This window comes from Molothrus ater, chromosome Z (genome assembly GCF_012460135.2).
Source record: "Molothrus ater isolate BHLD 08-10-18 breed brown headed cowbird chromosome Z, BPBGC_Mater_1.1, whole genome shotgun sequence".
Taxonomy (NCBI): domain Eukaryota; kingdom Metazoa; phylum Chordata; class Aves; order Passeriformes; family Icteridae; genus Molothrus; species Molothrus ater.
Window position 1 is genome coordinate 59,847,403 of NC_050511.2, and position 16,670 is coordinate 59,864,072.

The 16,670-nt window shown below is 34.8% G+C and overlaps 1 long non-coding RNA gene across 1 annotated transcript; it reads left to right on the forward strand.

Annotated features, from left to right (window-relative positions):
- The first annotated feature begins 6,016 nt into the window (after window positions 1–6,016).
- Window positions 6,017–16,323, forward strand: LOC118698966 (uncharacterized). The gene is made up of 4 exons (XR_004982005.1): window positions 6,017–6,091; window positions 6,899–6,963; window positions 7,319–7,393; window positions 11,905–16,323. It is a non-coding gene; the product is annotated as an uncharacterized LOC118698966 (long non-coding RNA).
- The last annotated feature ends 347 nt before the right edge of the window (window positions 16,324–16,670 follow it).

Below are 16,670 nucleotides of genomic sequence, written 5' to 3' on the forward strand. Positions count from 1 at the left end.
CTTTAGGTTCCTTCTCTCCAGAACTGTAGCTATATCAGAAATGCCAGAATACATTTAGTTAATTAACAAATTTATAGACTACTTTTTCCCCATTTCAGTTAGTGAAAACATGAGTTGCCTAATTAAGCACAGCTAAGACACTGAATGTTTTTCTAACATGACATGGATGCCCTGAAGAAAATCAGTATTTATTGCAGTAATTATCATTTTCTGCTTGGATGTTTTAAAACTGATCTCAAACACTACAGTTCTAAAATTAAGCAGTTTCTGTTAAGCAATACCATCTGTATGTACAGCTACTGTAGACGTTAGATATGTAAACTGGCAGATAAGGTATTTTACAGCATCACACTTAAACAAGGTGGTTATATTATTAGTATTAGTACTTTCTGAAATCGCATGCCTTTTTAAAATAAAATGGATTATACTATTACTTGTCCCCTTTTAGCAGATGTATTTAAACTTTTTAGTTATGAAATATTTGATGGGAAAGCTCACTGGGGAGTTTATTTGCACTTGAAATTAATTTCACTTGTAAGGTGGAGAAGGAATTTTAATAATTGCAGAAAAGGTAATTTAATGTATTCTTAGCGTATGACAGCATGCTTACCACCACAAATCAGACTAAAGGCTCTATTTGTGAATGAATCATGTCCCATTTACCCTCCATTTTTATATAGTGTAAGTTTATTGGAAATACCTTGCGGTGTGTCTTTTGTGTAACATTTTAAATTGCACTCAGTCCTCTGTGGCTTAAGCATGTAATAATACCTTTTTTTTAAACTGTAGGAAATAAGAAAAGACAAAAGTAAAGAGGTATGAAGGATGAGTATATTAGAGAGGAAACTCAAATGAGTTTGTAAAACTTTTTTTTTTCTGAAAAATGCTGATTTACAAGTCTACTTCATGATTTTAAGTTTCCAGCATTAATTTAGCCCTGGAAACTGAGAGAAATCTTGTCTGATGTTGGGCAACTGCAGAATCTGCACAGGCTGAAAGAGATGGGCGACGAAAGGAATATTTTTTTCCTTAGATATCTCAATCCCCTACATATCTCATTCTTTCTCATCTTCCTCCTTTATTCTAATATTATCAATCCTTATTTTCATGGATCTTTTCATTACAGATAGGCTGGGTACAGATATATCCATTGCATTTAACCTCTTACTAAGTAAAGGCATGAATTAGACTAGAATTTAGGATGGACAAGCAAACAAACCTGGAGTCACATGGTCCTGCTTGTCATTCAGTCTTGGTCTCTTTTTAAATATTTTGTTCTAATATTGAGCCTTTTTTCCTCCCACCAAAGAGTTCACTTTCATACTTGTTAAACTTGCAATCTGGGACAATATCCTTGTTTTAATCTGAAATATGTATAGATGAAAAAATTTCATGGTGGGAATACTGTGGGACTTTGTGAAACCACAGGTGAGGATTGCATTATTTTATAGTCAGCAAGTCACCTCCCCGGTTTCATATCAGCTTTTTTATCCTCCATGTTGTTTTTGTGTTCCTTCCAGACCGGACTCCCTCTGCCCCAGAGGGGTCCTCTAACCTGCTATTTGCATCTGTACATAAATATTTCATATAGCCCACAATGCTTTATGCATATTTTAACTGAACAATACCATTTTGTAAATTGTCTGTCAATATGATGTATGCCTGGTTACTGCCATGAAAAAAGTGTTCAGTATTGTAGTAGTACTGAAATATCAATTGTCCCTCCAAATTCGGTCCATTTTCCTGCAGTACTAAGGAAAGTAAAAATGGTCTGAAACTCTGAACTGGTTTCTGAGGAGATGTGAAAAACTCTGTCAGTTTCCAGGAGTCTGCATAAATATGCATAACTCTTCTACTGAGTCTTACTTCCAACCTGAATGGGTGGCTCTCATTAGCTCCAGCTTGGGAGGATAAAAGGTAAACGTCCAAAATGAACTTACATCTGTTTGCTGTGATGACAGGTTTAAAAGCTCAGACTGTGTCAAATATTTGCAAGCAATGCTACAAAAACCAATGGGCACTGTGACACAAAAGAAATATCAATTCTTTCATACCTATTTAGCAATTCATATGTCCACAGAACAGTTGCCTTTAAACTTCAATCTTTTTTTTTGTGCAGTTCTATGTTAAGATCTAGGAAAATCATGTTAAACAGGTTTATGTCATTTAAAATAAATGGCCTGCCAGTTTGAGGAGCATCAAGTATTGCTAAACATTTCAGTCATGCATTGGTAAACAGTTTTTTGTATGATCACTGACAGTACATGAGTGCATGACCATTTCTGAAATAAGTGGTGGATATGGCAGACCTGAGGGCCTAAACTGTATAATTCAGGAAGGAAATAAAAGACAGATTTTACTGTGTGTCCCAGCTTCTGGAGACATTTTAGTACCATACTGTGCTTTTCCACTATATAATTCTGAGAATTACTTAAAGGGACATTTTGACTAATAGGTGTTAGGACCGTATGGAAAACCCTACCCCTATTTAAAAAGATCTTCTAGAAGACATCTCTGATTGATTGGTATTATCTACTCTTTAAAAACCTTCCCTTCACATGGTTAAAGAAAATAACTCCCTCTGCCACCAATTCCTCACAAAATAAACAAACCAGAAAAACCATTATTCTGTTTTTCATATAGATTGTTCTTCCCTCAGTCATATGGGTATGATCATGATGTTTCTTCTGTTGCTATCAATGTGTGATCTTTAATTTTTATAAGCAGACCCTTGCAAAAAAGCCTCCTTATTCCTTTCAGAGTGGATTCACTGAATTTAAGGGAATTTCACTTAGAACTGTGACAACTGACCAACAGTCTGTTGTTAGGGACTTTTTACTGTAGTTATAAATCGCAAAAAAACCTTGTCAATTAGCTGAAAAACATTCACTTTCTCCTGACAAAATGCTATATTCTTCTTATATTTCTGTTTTTAGAACAGATATAATGACAAAATAATTTTTTGTGCTTTTACTTGTACTGTACAACACATACCTGTGTTCTTCCTGGTACTAAATTTGTGGTAAAAAGTCACTGGGTTGTTATGTGGGTGTTCATAGTGCATTTTTATGTGCATTGATTAATTTTACATTCTTTACACCATAAATCAAGGTAATAAGGAAAATTTTCAAATGTGCCACTTGAAATATATCTCTCACATTGCCTTTGTTCTATTTATAACCTTGTTTTTCTGTACATAAAGTGTTCTTATATACTGTAGAATAGCTGATATATAGTAATGGGTGCAGAGCTGTAAAAGTCTCTCTTGGCACTCTTAACATGGTCAGATTATTATTGTGTTCACCGATTCAGCTAGATGTGTTCAAGGATCTTCTCTGGTCTGAAAGGTCAGCTGCTTTTAGTTGTGCACTGTCAGAATACTAATACTGTCCTTATTCAAATTACCTGCTACAGTACTTATTAAATTGATGGCCTTGTGCTCTAATTTAATACTGCTGTCGTTCAGAGGCAGGTCGCAGCTGCACTCTGAGCAGAATTAGGTGGTGCTGAGGCAAAGTTCAAGCAGAAACCATAGTTTTGGGCTGCATTTTCCCACTAAATTACCAGTCAGATGCAGTATATAATTAATTAGCACAAACCAGGGAAAGCTTGTCATTTAATAAGCCTTTTTTATTTTCACATTACACAAACAGTGGGAATTGATCCATTAAGTGCCTAGCTATTAATGCTGTTAAATGTATGTCTGGTTGTTAAATTGAGATGTCTAGTTACATACGTTCAGTATTTAAGAGCTTCTCACAGATTGTTCAGTGTTTGTTGAGATTTTAAGTCACATTCTACAAATCAATAATAGCTTCATAAGTGAATTTGAACATTTCTGGTTCAGATAAATAGATCTGAGATGCATAGAAAAGATATGATGTCTTGTATTGTGCTAGTCAAGACAGCATGGTATTCATTTTGTTGTCCTAAATATCGAATATTCTGCTTATATCATGCTGCTTATTCTCTACATTGCAGCCTTCTTTTTCCCTAAAATCCTTGTTCATAATTGCCTAAGGCATTGTATAACTTCATCTCTTCAGAGTCCTATGTGGTATTAAACATGCAGAATAATACATTTCAACAACCACTTGAAGATGTCTGACGGAGCACAGAGGATTCTTGTCCTTAAAAAAAAAGTAAAAGGGCACTCTTATTTTTTGACAACTGTATTTCTGTACTGGAAATAGCTGTGCTCATCTTAGTCTTACAATATTCTAGGATTTAAAAGTTTTAACATTCTATATATACTATAACCAATGTGTTTCTAGAAAAAATGTATATTGGCAATGAGTCATAAGACTAACTGCCAAATATAATAAGAAATCTTGTCTGTTTTGCTCCTGTATGTTTATTTCATGTGGGAAGTGGTGAAGCATGGTATTTTGTATAGGGGTCCTGGAACTAGAACAGTGATCTCACTTATTCAAAATAAATGTCTTAAAATGAACTTAAACTAAAGGCTCGAAAGCAGGGAATAGTCTTCAACATTTCTGCCTGATGAAGGCAATACACCACAGTAGAGATAAATTTTGTACTCTTTTCACTGTCTTTCTCTGCATCTTGGTTGATTCACAGTTTCTCCAACAGATTCTTCAGCCTCTTTTGTCTGGATCTTTCATTACCATTTCAAATCTTCCCTTGTTCTTGTAGGCCATTTACCATGAAACCTCCAATTCTAACCAAGAAAACTCCTAGGCAGGTAAAACTCAAAGAGTGTTTTCTCATTAAAAAGGCACAATTTTGTTGTGAGTGCAAAACCCATTTTATGTGTGGTTTATAACACAGCTGGAAGAATTCAAAGTTCAGCATCAGACTTGACAGAATCAGCACCACATCTGCCCCTGTGTGCATCAGAAGCCACTGAGGTCTGTGTAGAAACAGGAGGGCACAGCATTGAGTAAAAAAGCTAAAGATGCCTGTGAGCCTAAAGTAAACCAAATCAGTTTAAACTTTGTATGCATTTATACATCTTTGTTTCACAACACCAAAGATGAAATTAATTTGGCACTTGCACACACATTTCCTAAAAACATTTTATTATAAGTTCATTAATATTAAATGTGCTTGTTTGCCCAAATGAACTTACTTTAATTAGTGGTGATAGCTGTTGGAAAGAGTTTGCTATAATGATCTAGTTATTTGAAACAGTTTCTCATGCATTAAGTGCTGAGATGGTGACATCTTTTACTCACTTTTAAGGTCCTGCACACGCCATAGCCAGGTGTTTTCTGGATTGTGGGTTGACAGTGTGATCACAAGTGAGGAAGACTAGTGTTTATCTGACAACTGATAAATGAACCCAGTACCTTCCAGACTGCTCATCATCCCTCAGGATGTTAGACAAGCAGCTGTCTTGTACACCCTCCTTTCTTGGATACCTCCTTGATAGGGTAAATTAGGCCTGGTATATGAGATTAGATCACATCGTCAGAAAATTTCAAGGCTTCCAAGCAAAATAAGAACTGAGTAAGAATAACATTCTTCATGCCTGTATATAATAAAAGGCTGAAACAAGATATATTGAAGGAGCTGACAATGCTGTTGATGCTTTATTGTTTCCATTTGGCTACAAAACAAAAGAGACAGCAATACATTGATGTGCAGGGTGAAGGCCTATATGCTGACATAGATTTTTTTAAACAAAAAAAAAGTATACATATTTCATATGTCCTGGTTTTAAAGCTTTTTGCAATGTTTGCGATAAAAGGTACTGCAGATTTGCATGTTCAAAAACATCCTTGACAGCTATGTAAATTTTGTAGTTTGACAACTCCTCATCTTTAGCTAAGGTAAACAAATAAGACCAAGCTGACTGAAATTTAAAATCTTCCCTGATCCTGGGGATGTGATGGCAGGTTGTTTGCACTGGCAGACAAAACCTACAGGATTGTCAGAAATTGTAGGAAAGCTGAGGTAACTTTGACTGGACTGACCTCAAATATGACGTGAACAGCTGTGTGGGGAGAGGGATGGGAGGTTGTGGAGGTAGGCTGTCTATGTGTCCGTTTGATCTTCAGTCAGCATTATGAACAAGCACAGTATTTAGATGCCTGAGAAGATGATAAATCATCAGTTATGAAAGGAGGTAAGAGCTTCTCCATTTTATACTGTCTATTTGCTCTAGCTCTGGATGAGGGTTTCACCATGGTGGGCATTGTGCAATGGCAGAACAAATAATGTGCATGTTAAGATGAAAGGCTTTTTTATCCAAGCTAGACGAACCACGCTGTCTTTGATTGACTCACAGAGAGTTCTGGTTCCTCTTGTCATCTAGTTTAAGTATGTGTTATTTGATAATCACAGTCAAGAAACGAAGTTGTGAGGCCTCACTCATAGGACATGTATCTATATCACAGGTAAAAATTGTATTTTATAACTATGCATTTTGCATCAAAAAGACTGTGTGCACATGTCTCACTCTGAGGGGCAGTTGGGGGCTTTTTTGCAGAATGTGGTCAGGCAAGTCCAGGCTCCAGCAGAAATAAGAAATTTATCACAGCAGCTAGCCAGTGTATTGTTTCTGTCTGGGGATTAATCACTTTTCTTGTGCTTAGTGATAGTTGCTGGGGACCTGGTTTGGAGTATTTATGCTATGTAGCACCCAGATCAGTGTAACCCAAACGGTGTGCTGCAGTGGCATGACTTTTAAAGACAGAGTGCTTACATTAGCTGTCCTTGAGCAAAGGCTACTGCATCTCTAATTTGACCTCCCCATTACACCCCAGACTCAACTTTCTGTTTAATGACAGTATTTGCACTTATTTGGCTTTTGTCATAAAGAATGACATCTTTGTACACCATTTCAATTCAAAAACTGCAGATATTAAAACCAGACCAAGGCTGCATGGTAAAACAACTGCATGTGATGTATTTTCCCCCCTCTACTTCACAGGTGAGGAAAATTTGCAAGGATGTTGAATGTTCTTGAGGTCTGGATTCAGGATGCTGCACTCTCTGGTGAGCCCTGTCATGTATAACAGAGAGGGACAGCCACAGGTACCATGCTTCGAGGGATGCTTTGTCAAGGCCAGCAGGATGGAAGGAGGACAGCAACTGAAATTATAGGGAACTGAGCAAAGACTGGAGGTATACAGTGTAGCAAGTCCTGGGTACATTCTAGAGAGATATGATATTACAACTATGAGTAAAAGAGGGGATTTGGCTTACAGGTCTGTAAATTCCTGTTTCAGACATTGTGGACAGTGAACACGATGGAGAGAATAATAGCACTTTAAAAATGGGCTGAGAGTTTTAAACTAGATGAGAATTTTCATTAGAACTGAAAATAACAGGAAATTCTTCTTTTCTACAGTCTCCTTCATGGTGATCTGCACTTCCCAAATAAATAAACGCTTGCAGAAATTACTGAAAGAAAGAAAATAAGAGAGTAAGCAATATATACTCTTTACAAGTCTGATTTTTTGCTTAGGTTTGTAAATCTCTCTTGGTTTCAGTTCTTCTAACTGAATGAGTTACAGCATGATATCACCTGAGTAATTTCTGAGAGCTTGTTTATCCCTTTCAGCCTGCTGTGGTGTCCATTGCAACTCATAGTGTTATGAAAAGCCACATTTACTCTACTGTTTTTTATGCAGCTGGGAGCGTAAACTGTCTTGTCTTTCCAAAGTCACTCAATGAGTTCAGCGAGGATTCCAGTCTTGCTCAATATGCTGAATTGAATCTTAGGTTACTAGAAGTCAACCTTAAGCAGTTAGACTTCAAATCGATAATTTTAAGAGATTAGAAATGCACATATGTGTTCTCAACAGGTTGCACCTGAGTGCATGAAATCCATTGCACACTTCAGTGAAAGTGCAACAACGATTCTAGAAGAAAATATTTCACGTCAAGGTTTGGTGATAGCCTCATTTAGAAAAGATTTTTTTTTTAAGTTTCCCAGAAATCAATGTTTCAGTCCTGCAGTGAAACCTGTCCCATAAGAACTCTGAGCCTTGACAGGTTTCTTTTACTGTCTTGTACTTGACAGCTATTCGAACAGAATTCAGGTGACTTTGGTTTGGAGTGTTCTTAGGTTTGTGTTTGGTTTTTTGGGGTTTTTTTTTTGTTTTGTTTTTTATTTATGCATGTATTTAGTACAGTTTCTTAAACAGAACCATCTATAATAATGTGCCACTTTTCATAAAAATAAATAAGATTTACTTTTCCATTCTTTTGACTGTCCTTTTCAAGTGGCATGGTAATATGAAATAAGTACTTGTGTTTTCTTATATAATCATTTTAATATTTTTTAATATTTGGAAAAAATGTATTTGTAATATTTTAATTACTTGTGCTCTGATAATGTTTCATGACTAAACTTCAAGTCCCTGCCAAACCCCAAAGTCATGCACAGATGAAGATTAAACAGAAAAAAAAAGTTATGAAAATGGAAGAAAACAGAATAGAAGAGCATAAATCAAAACTAGTAATGGAGTTGTAATAAACACTTTATCCATGATTGATTAATGTGTTCATTCATATCATATATAACTTGCACGTGGAGAGCCAAAATCATTCTGTACCACTCAGTATATAAAAGGCAGCTAAATCTGCTTGTATAAATCTCACTGATGTTGCACTCTGTAACAAAGCAAGTATTTTGCATAATTAGCATGGAAACTCAGCTACATTTTTCAGGAGACAGCTAATTCACTGCCCTCACTGCAATAGGATAACACCAAGTAAAATAGGTGCTCCTGGCTGCTTAGCAGTCTTCATAATTAGGCCTTTTTTTTGATTGCCTAAATATGGATTCAGAAGTCTAATTTTAGGCAAGTCTTTTTTTCTTCCTTTTTTTTTAATTCTAGATATTACAGGGATCTTGGTCAGAATGGCCATTCTCTTCTCTCTAAAACTTATTATTTTTAAAAACTTAAATTAACAAAAAGCCTGCTGTACTAGAATTCCACTGCCATGTCCAAAAGAGAGAGAATATGCAGTCCTGTTGCTGGATCAAAGCTGAAATATTTGAATCATTAGATCATACAGTTATGCAAAAATTTTCTAGCAACATTTTTTGGCTCAATTTTTCATCTTCATATTTCCCAGACTGCTTATTTCATTAAGTGGTGCAAAAAATCTGGTTCTTTGTTATGATTTTGGGATATTGCAGAAATATATAGCTATTCCTGTTCAGAGCAAAGCTCTATATCGTGTATGAGATGGGCCTGTACGTAGTCATGATAATACTATTTAGGATTAAGACAGGTAGCATTTTGTACACTTCTGTATATAAAATTGATGAATGCTAACTTGTAAAGCTCTAGCAGCAAAAAAAAATATCAAATATTAAATTGTGTAAAAAAAAATTCATTAAGTTCCTTCTTCAAAGTGGAGACTCTCATTCAACAGGGTCAGCAAGAATAGATGGTCCTGTTGTCTGACAGACTGGGCACCCACTGAGCCTGCGGGCAAGATTCTGAACTTAACGGTGTAGTGGTCTGATTTAGTGTGACAAAGTCTTTGTTATCACAAACTGAGATAATCCAAGGCATTCTTATTTTAAATAAATTAAAGAAAGCTTCTTGTACAAGTAAAAAGACACTTTCCTTTCTAACACAAATAATCTTATTTTTAAATTTCTGTTATTTTCAAGTAGGTAAACTTTTATTTTTCTCTTCTAGATATCTTTGGATTTTTTTTTATATCTCTGAAGTATGATAGCTACTGCCATTGCAACTTCTGTATGAAATTTTAACTAGAAGGGTGGTAGGGGTTTATACTTCAGATTGTGACTTGGAAACCTTGTTGGGAAAGGAAAAACTCAACAGATGTCAGATATTTTAAATCTCTTGATTTGAACTGTGAACTATTTAGAGCTTTTCAAATCTATAAAATAAAGCACAGGGTCTTTGTGGGAGAGGGACTGTTTGGGTCTTTAAGTGTATTATTTCAGTGTCATTCTTAGCCCTCTATGATATTTTTGATATCTTCTACTCAGAGAAATCAAAGGGTGGAAAGAAATTTACTAACTAAACATTTAATACTATCAGTAACAATTTATTCCATCAAAGAGAGGGAACTGGTTGCCATGTAATGTATATTTTTTGTAGAAACTAGCCCATTTTCAATAAATATAGCAATGAACATTTTGTCTTTTTTTTTGCACTGATTATTCTTTTTTGTAAAACAACACAGTATCCCACAGATGTAAGAATGAAGGATTTTTCTTTTTAATTCACATTAAAATGTCTTTCTTCTATATCTGCCACAGTGTTATTGAAAACATGACACTATTATTTAAAACAAGTCTGAAAAAAATTTCTAAATATCTGTAATTTGGGGGAGAGAAGGATGTTGAAAATTCACATAAAGGATTTTTGCATACTTAGAACCTAAAATAAGGAGTAATTAACTGTTCCAAATATCCTCCCACTTATAATAATAGGATGTCTTCAGTGAAATTTGCAGAATTTATCTTATTTTGCTAATTGATTGGTATATTCATCATTCAATGATATATTAGATAGATTTGGATTCTAAATTACTTTTGTCTGATAAGCCTTCCAATTAATTCTTCTCACACTATTTTTCTAGTGACATCTGAACTTCTTTCATTATATAAAACACATCTTGAATAAGACATTGCTGAATAATAAGCAGGGATCCTAACATGTTCAAAATTAGAACCCCTGACAAAGTCAAATGCATTCTCATTTAGACAATGACCTCACCTAATGTCACTTTCAGTGTATCCTATTGAGGGGGAGTTTTTAGTCTTCCCCTTTTTGCCTATCAACCCTTAAGTTAGAAATTTTAGAGGAAGAAAAATACAAGGGATTTTGCATACTATTGCTTATGTGGTCTCACATACAAAAGCCCAATTAGAATATCTGTGTTTGTTATATTTTTATTCCACATTGTCTTTAATTTTCCCCCCTTTTTGTATTGTTAATCAGTCTACTAAGAAGAGTGTTTTTTTATTTGGGCAGTATTAGATTTGCTTGCAATTTGCATTTTTCTCAATACATCAGCCAGATTTCTTTTGCATAGATAGCATTTCATAAACCAGAGCACACTGATAATAGCTGATTTAACTGACTTGCTAATACAAGGAGCATATCATTTTAAATGGACCTTACATCTTTATCGGATGTTAGAGATGAAGACATTACTTCAAAATGTAGGTAATTATAGCCTCTTTTTCTATCAGTGCTATTTTCTGAGGTATTATCATAAGATAGCCCTTCTGTATTAAGCAGGACCTTAGAGTGGCAATAAATCAGTCCAACTGAGTCATCATTGTCCAAGGCATCTGAACTACTGAAATGTTGTGGATCCTACAGAGAGTGTGAAATCACTTGACCCTTGGCATTAACCTTTACTGAATGAATAGACACTGCTTTCCACATCGTGGAACAAAAGCAGAATAGTATTGATTAAACACCACATTCACTTGATATTAAATACTGGCTGAACTCACTTTTTGCTTTCCAGCTCCAGTGGGAAAAACCCAGAGAGTTGCTGAGTCTCAGGAGAATGCATGTTTGTAATTCAGAGCAATGTTTTTTCCTGCAAAGTTTTCTTTTTTTCCCCTCTTTGGATCAATAACTGGCAGCCATGATCAGCCATGAGTATGTATTGTCAATTCTGACCTGTGTACTTTATCACTTGGGGTGAGAGGTCACAGTGCTGTGACTAATAATGCAGTCGTCCCAGGCATGAATAGTTTCCTGCCTGTAATGCAAGTGCATATATATATAAATATATATATATATATGTGTGTGTGTGTGTGTGTGTGTGTGTGTGTATGTATCTATATCTCAACAGTCTGCATTATTATAAATCTTGTTTACCAAACCTCTCAGCTATTTGCTTTGAATGTCTGATTAATCTGCTGTGTGGCATCCTATTTACAAAAGCTCTTAGAGATTTACTAAATGGTTTTGCTCTTGGCAGGAATGTGAGTTCCCAGGAACTTGGAAGTATCAAAGTGGGAATCTTGGGAATTAACTCCCTACCGAAGTTATGGAAGAAAGATATTGCTTCATTTGATAAGTGAGGAAAAGAAGAAATGAAATCAGGAGAAGGACAAACAGAAGAATTCTTTCAGTAAATTCTCCTGTGTTTCATGAGGAGAGATTCTGCCTTCATGTGCATAGCTGTAAGCCCAGAGAAGCTCAGAATGGGGCTTCTGTAGTGCACAAGTCCTTCCCTAACACGATTGATTCAACGTATAAAAGGTTGAGAGTGATGAAAACACAAAATACAGTATAATGAATAGAAGCAGCTGCAGCAGCATCACTGTCCATCTACAAGCAGGTGACCATTCCTGCTAGAAACTGCATTCCAAAAAGTTGCCTGAATTTAATTCCTTTTTGAAACCAAACAAGTTCTGACTTTAGCTCCATAATTACAGATTTGTCAAGCAGGATCTATGAAATCCTGCTTTTTCCTGTTTGGGAAATCTCACCACAAATAAGGGTTTACAGAGCTAGTTTAGGATTCTGACTTTTTCCATTTCAAAAGGTTTTGTAGTACTAAAAGCCAGGGGAATTGCATCACTTCCCATAATTGTTTTCATCTTGATGAGTTTGTGTTCTGCCTTGTTCTGCCTGCAGATTCCCAACAGTGTAAGTTGTGACTGTAACCCATGTACCCTTTCAGCTGGATATCAGCATTCTCTCTGTGGAGTATACTTTATGTATGTAAGACTCCATGCATATGAATAAGATTTTTTAAAAATTATATTGAAAGTCTGAAGAAAATAGTCCATAGTGTCATGTAAATAACTAAATTTTCATCTACAAAATCTCCTCAAAACTGAAAAAAAAAAGGTCAAAAAGGAAAATCCACTGTCTGGTTTAACCCATACAAAAATATCAATTTATTTCTCATAAAACAGAGATATTGAAATGTAGTAATAATAATACTAGTAGAAATAACAGTAACAACAATAACAGCAATAAAATTTGTTATGGAAACTTAAAAGAAGTTTTAGGAGCAGAAAGGATAGAAAATTTCTGGAGAAGAATAGCCACCAATTCTAACCCAGCAGTGTGCTACTTAGGACTTTATAGAGATCGTGTAAAATGTAGATTCATTGTGCCACTGTGCAACTGGTTTTTGCCACCCGCAGGAAAGACTTCAGCTCATCTGTGGAATTGCAGCACAAACTTTTCATTTTTCTTTGGGTCTCTGTTGTTGTTAGTCTTGTAGGTTTCTTTTCTTGTTGGCCCAAACCGCATTTGAAAACCAAAAAAGGCCTGAGTCCAACTTAGTCCTTGTTCTAAGACCATTTTACCTTCATGCAAGTGGTGAAAAAAAATGCAATAAATACACCCAAAGCTATTTAGTGGCCTTCAACTAATTTAACCTAAGTCTGAACCCAGACTATACAGTGCTCTTTTTTATGTACCCAAAGGAAGTTTCACAGTGTGGACATTGTCTTCATACCTTTCTTGACCTGCCTTTTTTTTTAAACTTATGTCAAAAGGCTATTCCTCATCTGAGGTGATCTCCAGCTATGCAGCAAATATTTTTCATGTAACTATATGGATATGCTGTCAGCCAAATTTTCTAAAACAGCTTTTTTTTTTTTCCCAGTTACATCATACATAAAGAACTAATAAACAGAAGTGCTATGTTTATTTAATATATCTCTAGGCACACATAACAAGAGTACACTACCATAATCTAAATGCAGGGGATGCTCTTTTTCATGTAATACAGGAGCTCATACCATGTGGCTGATAATGATGAAAAAGATAAAAGGATAAAGACTCTTTAATCCTTGCTTCACTGTAAAGCTGTTAATATTTGTACATACATGCATATTTCTACAGAGTAACAAGTATTAAAGGCAGATAAAGTAATCTGGAAGTTTTCTACAGTCAGGAGAAATACAGCTAAAGATTGTCTGCATGCCAATCAGAGCTCTACTTTTTATATCCAAATTATTATAAATCTACAAATACAGCAGTAAAAGAATTTATTAATTCACCAGATGCAAAAATAACCTTTTAAAAGTAATGAATCAGTCTTTTTTCCTGGAAAATAAAACTATCCTTGATTTTCAGACATTATTTTTGTCAGCAGGAGGGGTCATGATAAAATATTAAAATGATGAATATGATGAATGATGAAAATGATGATAAAATATCAAATTTTGAGGCTATGAGCCAACCCCAATGAATAGATGCAAACAGAGGGAGTAGCTTTCCTACAAATACATCCATATAGGCATCTACCTTTTCAAATGTTCTGTGCTGTAAATGAATATGTTCATTATTAGTAGTCAGACACTACTGTTGTGACCAGATGTCCTTAGGCAGGCACAGAAAGGACACACTTCTCCAAATGTCCACCTTATTAGGTCACCTTAACAGGTGTGCTGCAAATGTGAAATATGCCACTCATGTAAGCAACTTCAGTAAGATGCATCTCTGTAGGTGTAACAATTTTGTGTTATAATCAGTGCAAAGTGTTTTACAGTGTGAAAAACCACCCATTACATCTAAAATCTAAAATTCATCAATTTTATTCTCCTCTGATCTTCATATTCAGTTAGTTTACTAGCTTAAACTTCTGTCTCAGTATTGCCCATATAACAGGAAAACCCTGCATTTTATGACATTAATGAAAAGTCATTAATTCATGCTCATGTTATTTCATCAAAATTGTTTTGGCAAGTTGTCTCATGATCAGGAAGATATAGTCATCTGGGGGTTCAAAAGTCTTTCATTATCTCACATAAAAGTGTTCATAGTGTAGGTGAATGTCTTCACATCCAGCCAAATATGATTAATGCAGATCCTTTCTGGGGGTAAATACCATTTCATTTCATGCCAAAGCAACTAGCTATAAGGCCAATTCTTTCTTGAACTGATAGGAAATAAGAAGCAGGGCAGATCCCTATAGAAAAATCCTGGTCCCACAGATGCCAAGGAGAACTTTTTGTCATAGCTGTCAATCAAGACAGATTTCATTTATTTTGTCAGGAAGAATATCTTTCTTGAACAAAGGATTCATAGCATATTCATAGCCAGGTCTAAAGTAGGTTTGAAAAGCGTTTAAGTAACTTTACAGACTTCACCATCACACTCATCCTTTGTATTACTCTTCCCACCCCAAAACCTAGTAGAATTAGGTAAATGGTTTTTTGATACTCTGTTTTATTTTTCCCAGGGATTAGTCTTTGAAATCTCACCTATCTTGAACTTTTATATATTAAAAATTTTGAATTATTTTTCAATGGGAGAGGATTGTGACAAAAGCTGAAAAATTCCACATTTAAAATTACATTTTAGAAGAACCGACTTCTAAATGCAGCTAATAAATTGACACCAATTCTGATGTGCCATTTATTGATACAGCAAAAATACTGCTCTAATTTTGAAATAAAATATTGTTCATGACTAAGAGTGAAAAAAGCAGGGTTTTTGGACAACAGAAAAAATGCATCCTATTATTTATTAGCAGCAGGATATAGTTCTGTATTCTTTTTGGCAACAAAGTCTATATTTTTTGAAAGTACAAAAAACCAAAAGAACAATGAAAACCTCTTCACGCACTCTTTCCACCTTCATTCTCTCTTTCTCTGCTCAGGAGCGAGGAGTTTAATTTAGTGGGGTATCTCCATTTTTGTGCAAAAAAAAATACTGTCTACGACTACTGCTTCTACTACTACTACTACTACTATTACTACTACTACTACTACTATTAATACTACTACTAGTAGTACTGCATTTTTACACAAGCAACATATTTTAAAAAATTCTTTTAGAATTGTCGCATCAGAAAATAAATAAATACAAATAAATCTGCAATATATGATTGACAATCTATACCATGATCGAGAGCTACTGTAATACACAAAGTAGCATTGAAGAAACATGGAGTGCAATTAATTTTGTTTGTATTTTGAAGGTTACCTCAGAAATACTTTTAGAATTTAATTAGATTAATAAAGACCTATAAAGACTTTTGAGTCTCTATGACAATTAGAATTGTTCATGATAGGTATTTTACAACCAAGAAAAGCATGAAGAATTTAGGAAAATAGGTTATGTGCTGGAGTGAGATGCCTTTGAGAAAAACTGATAGAGGAAGCACTGAATTGAAATAAAGTGAATGAATGTGACTTTTGTATTTATATTAATTTTTGATCAGCTTTTCCATTTTTATTAATAGTTAATCTGGCAGTCTTGTTAAGTTGGTTTTGGCCTATTTGGCCTATTTTCTATTTCTGAACAGCAGTTCTGACAGAAAGGTTTGTCCTTAATTGTCTCATGTGCATGATGGTAAATTAAGTTCTGTTGTTTGATGCACACTTAGGATATATGGCTTTGACTTGAAAATAAAATCAGTATTTCTTGATCTCTAAATCCTTTCTTTTGTTGAAAGTGGGAAGTTGCAATGTGCAGCCTGGAAGAAAAATGGTTGGAAACAGTGAGAAATTGATCTGTGATAAGGCATCTTTACCAGTGAAACAGAAGTGAAGGAAAAGAAAAGAATTCCAGTAATGTATTATGTTTGGGAAAATGGTTCCAATGGGCATTGTAAAAAAAAAAAAAGATAATTTAAAGGGGTTTTCTTCTCATTTATATTTTTTTAATTATTTTTAACTAGACCTTGTCAATTGACTGAATTTCCTATAAATCCTCTATAACAGAAAAAATACACTATTTTTTCAATTTGTGCAAAGGATTGAGTAAAATAACAGT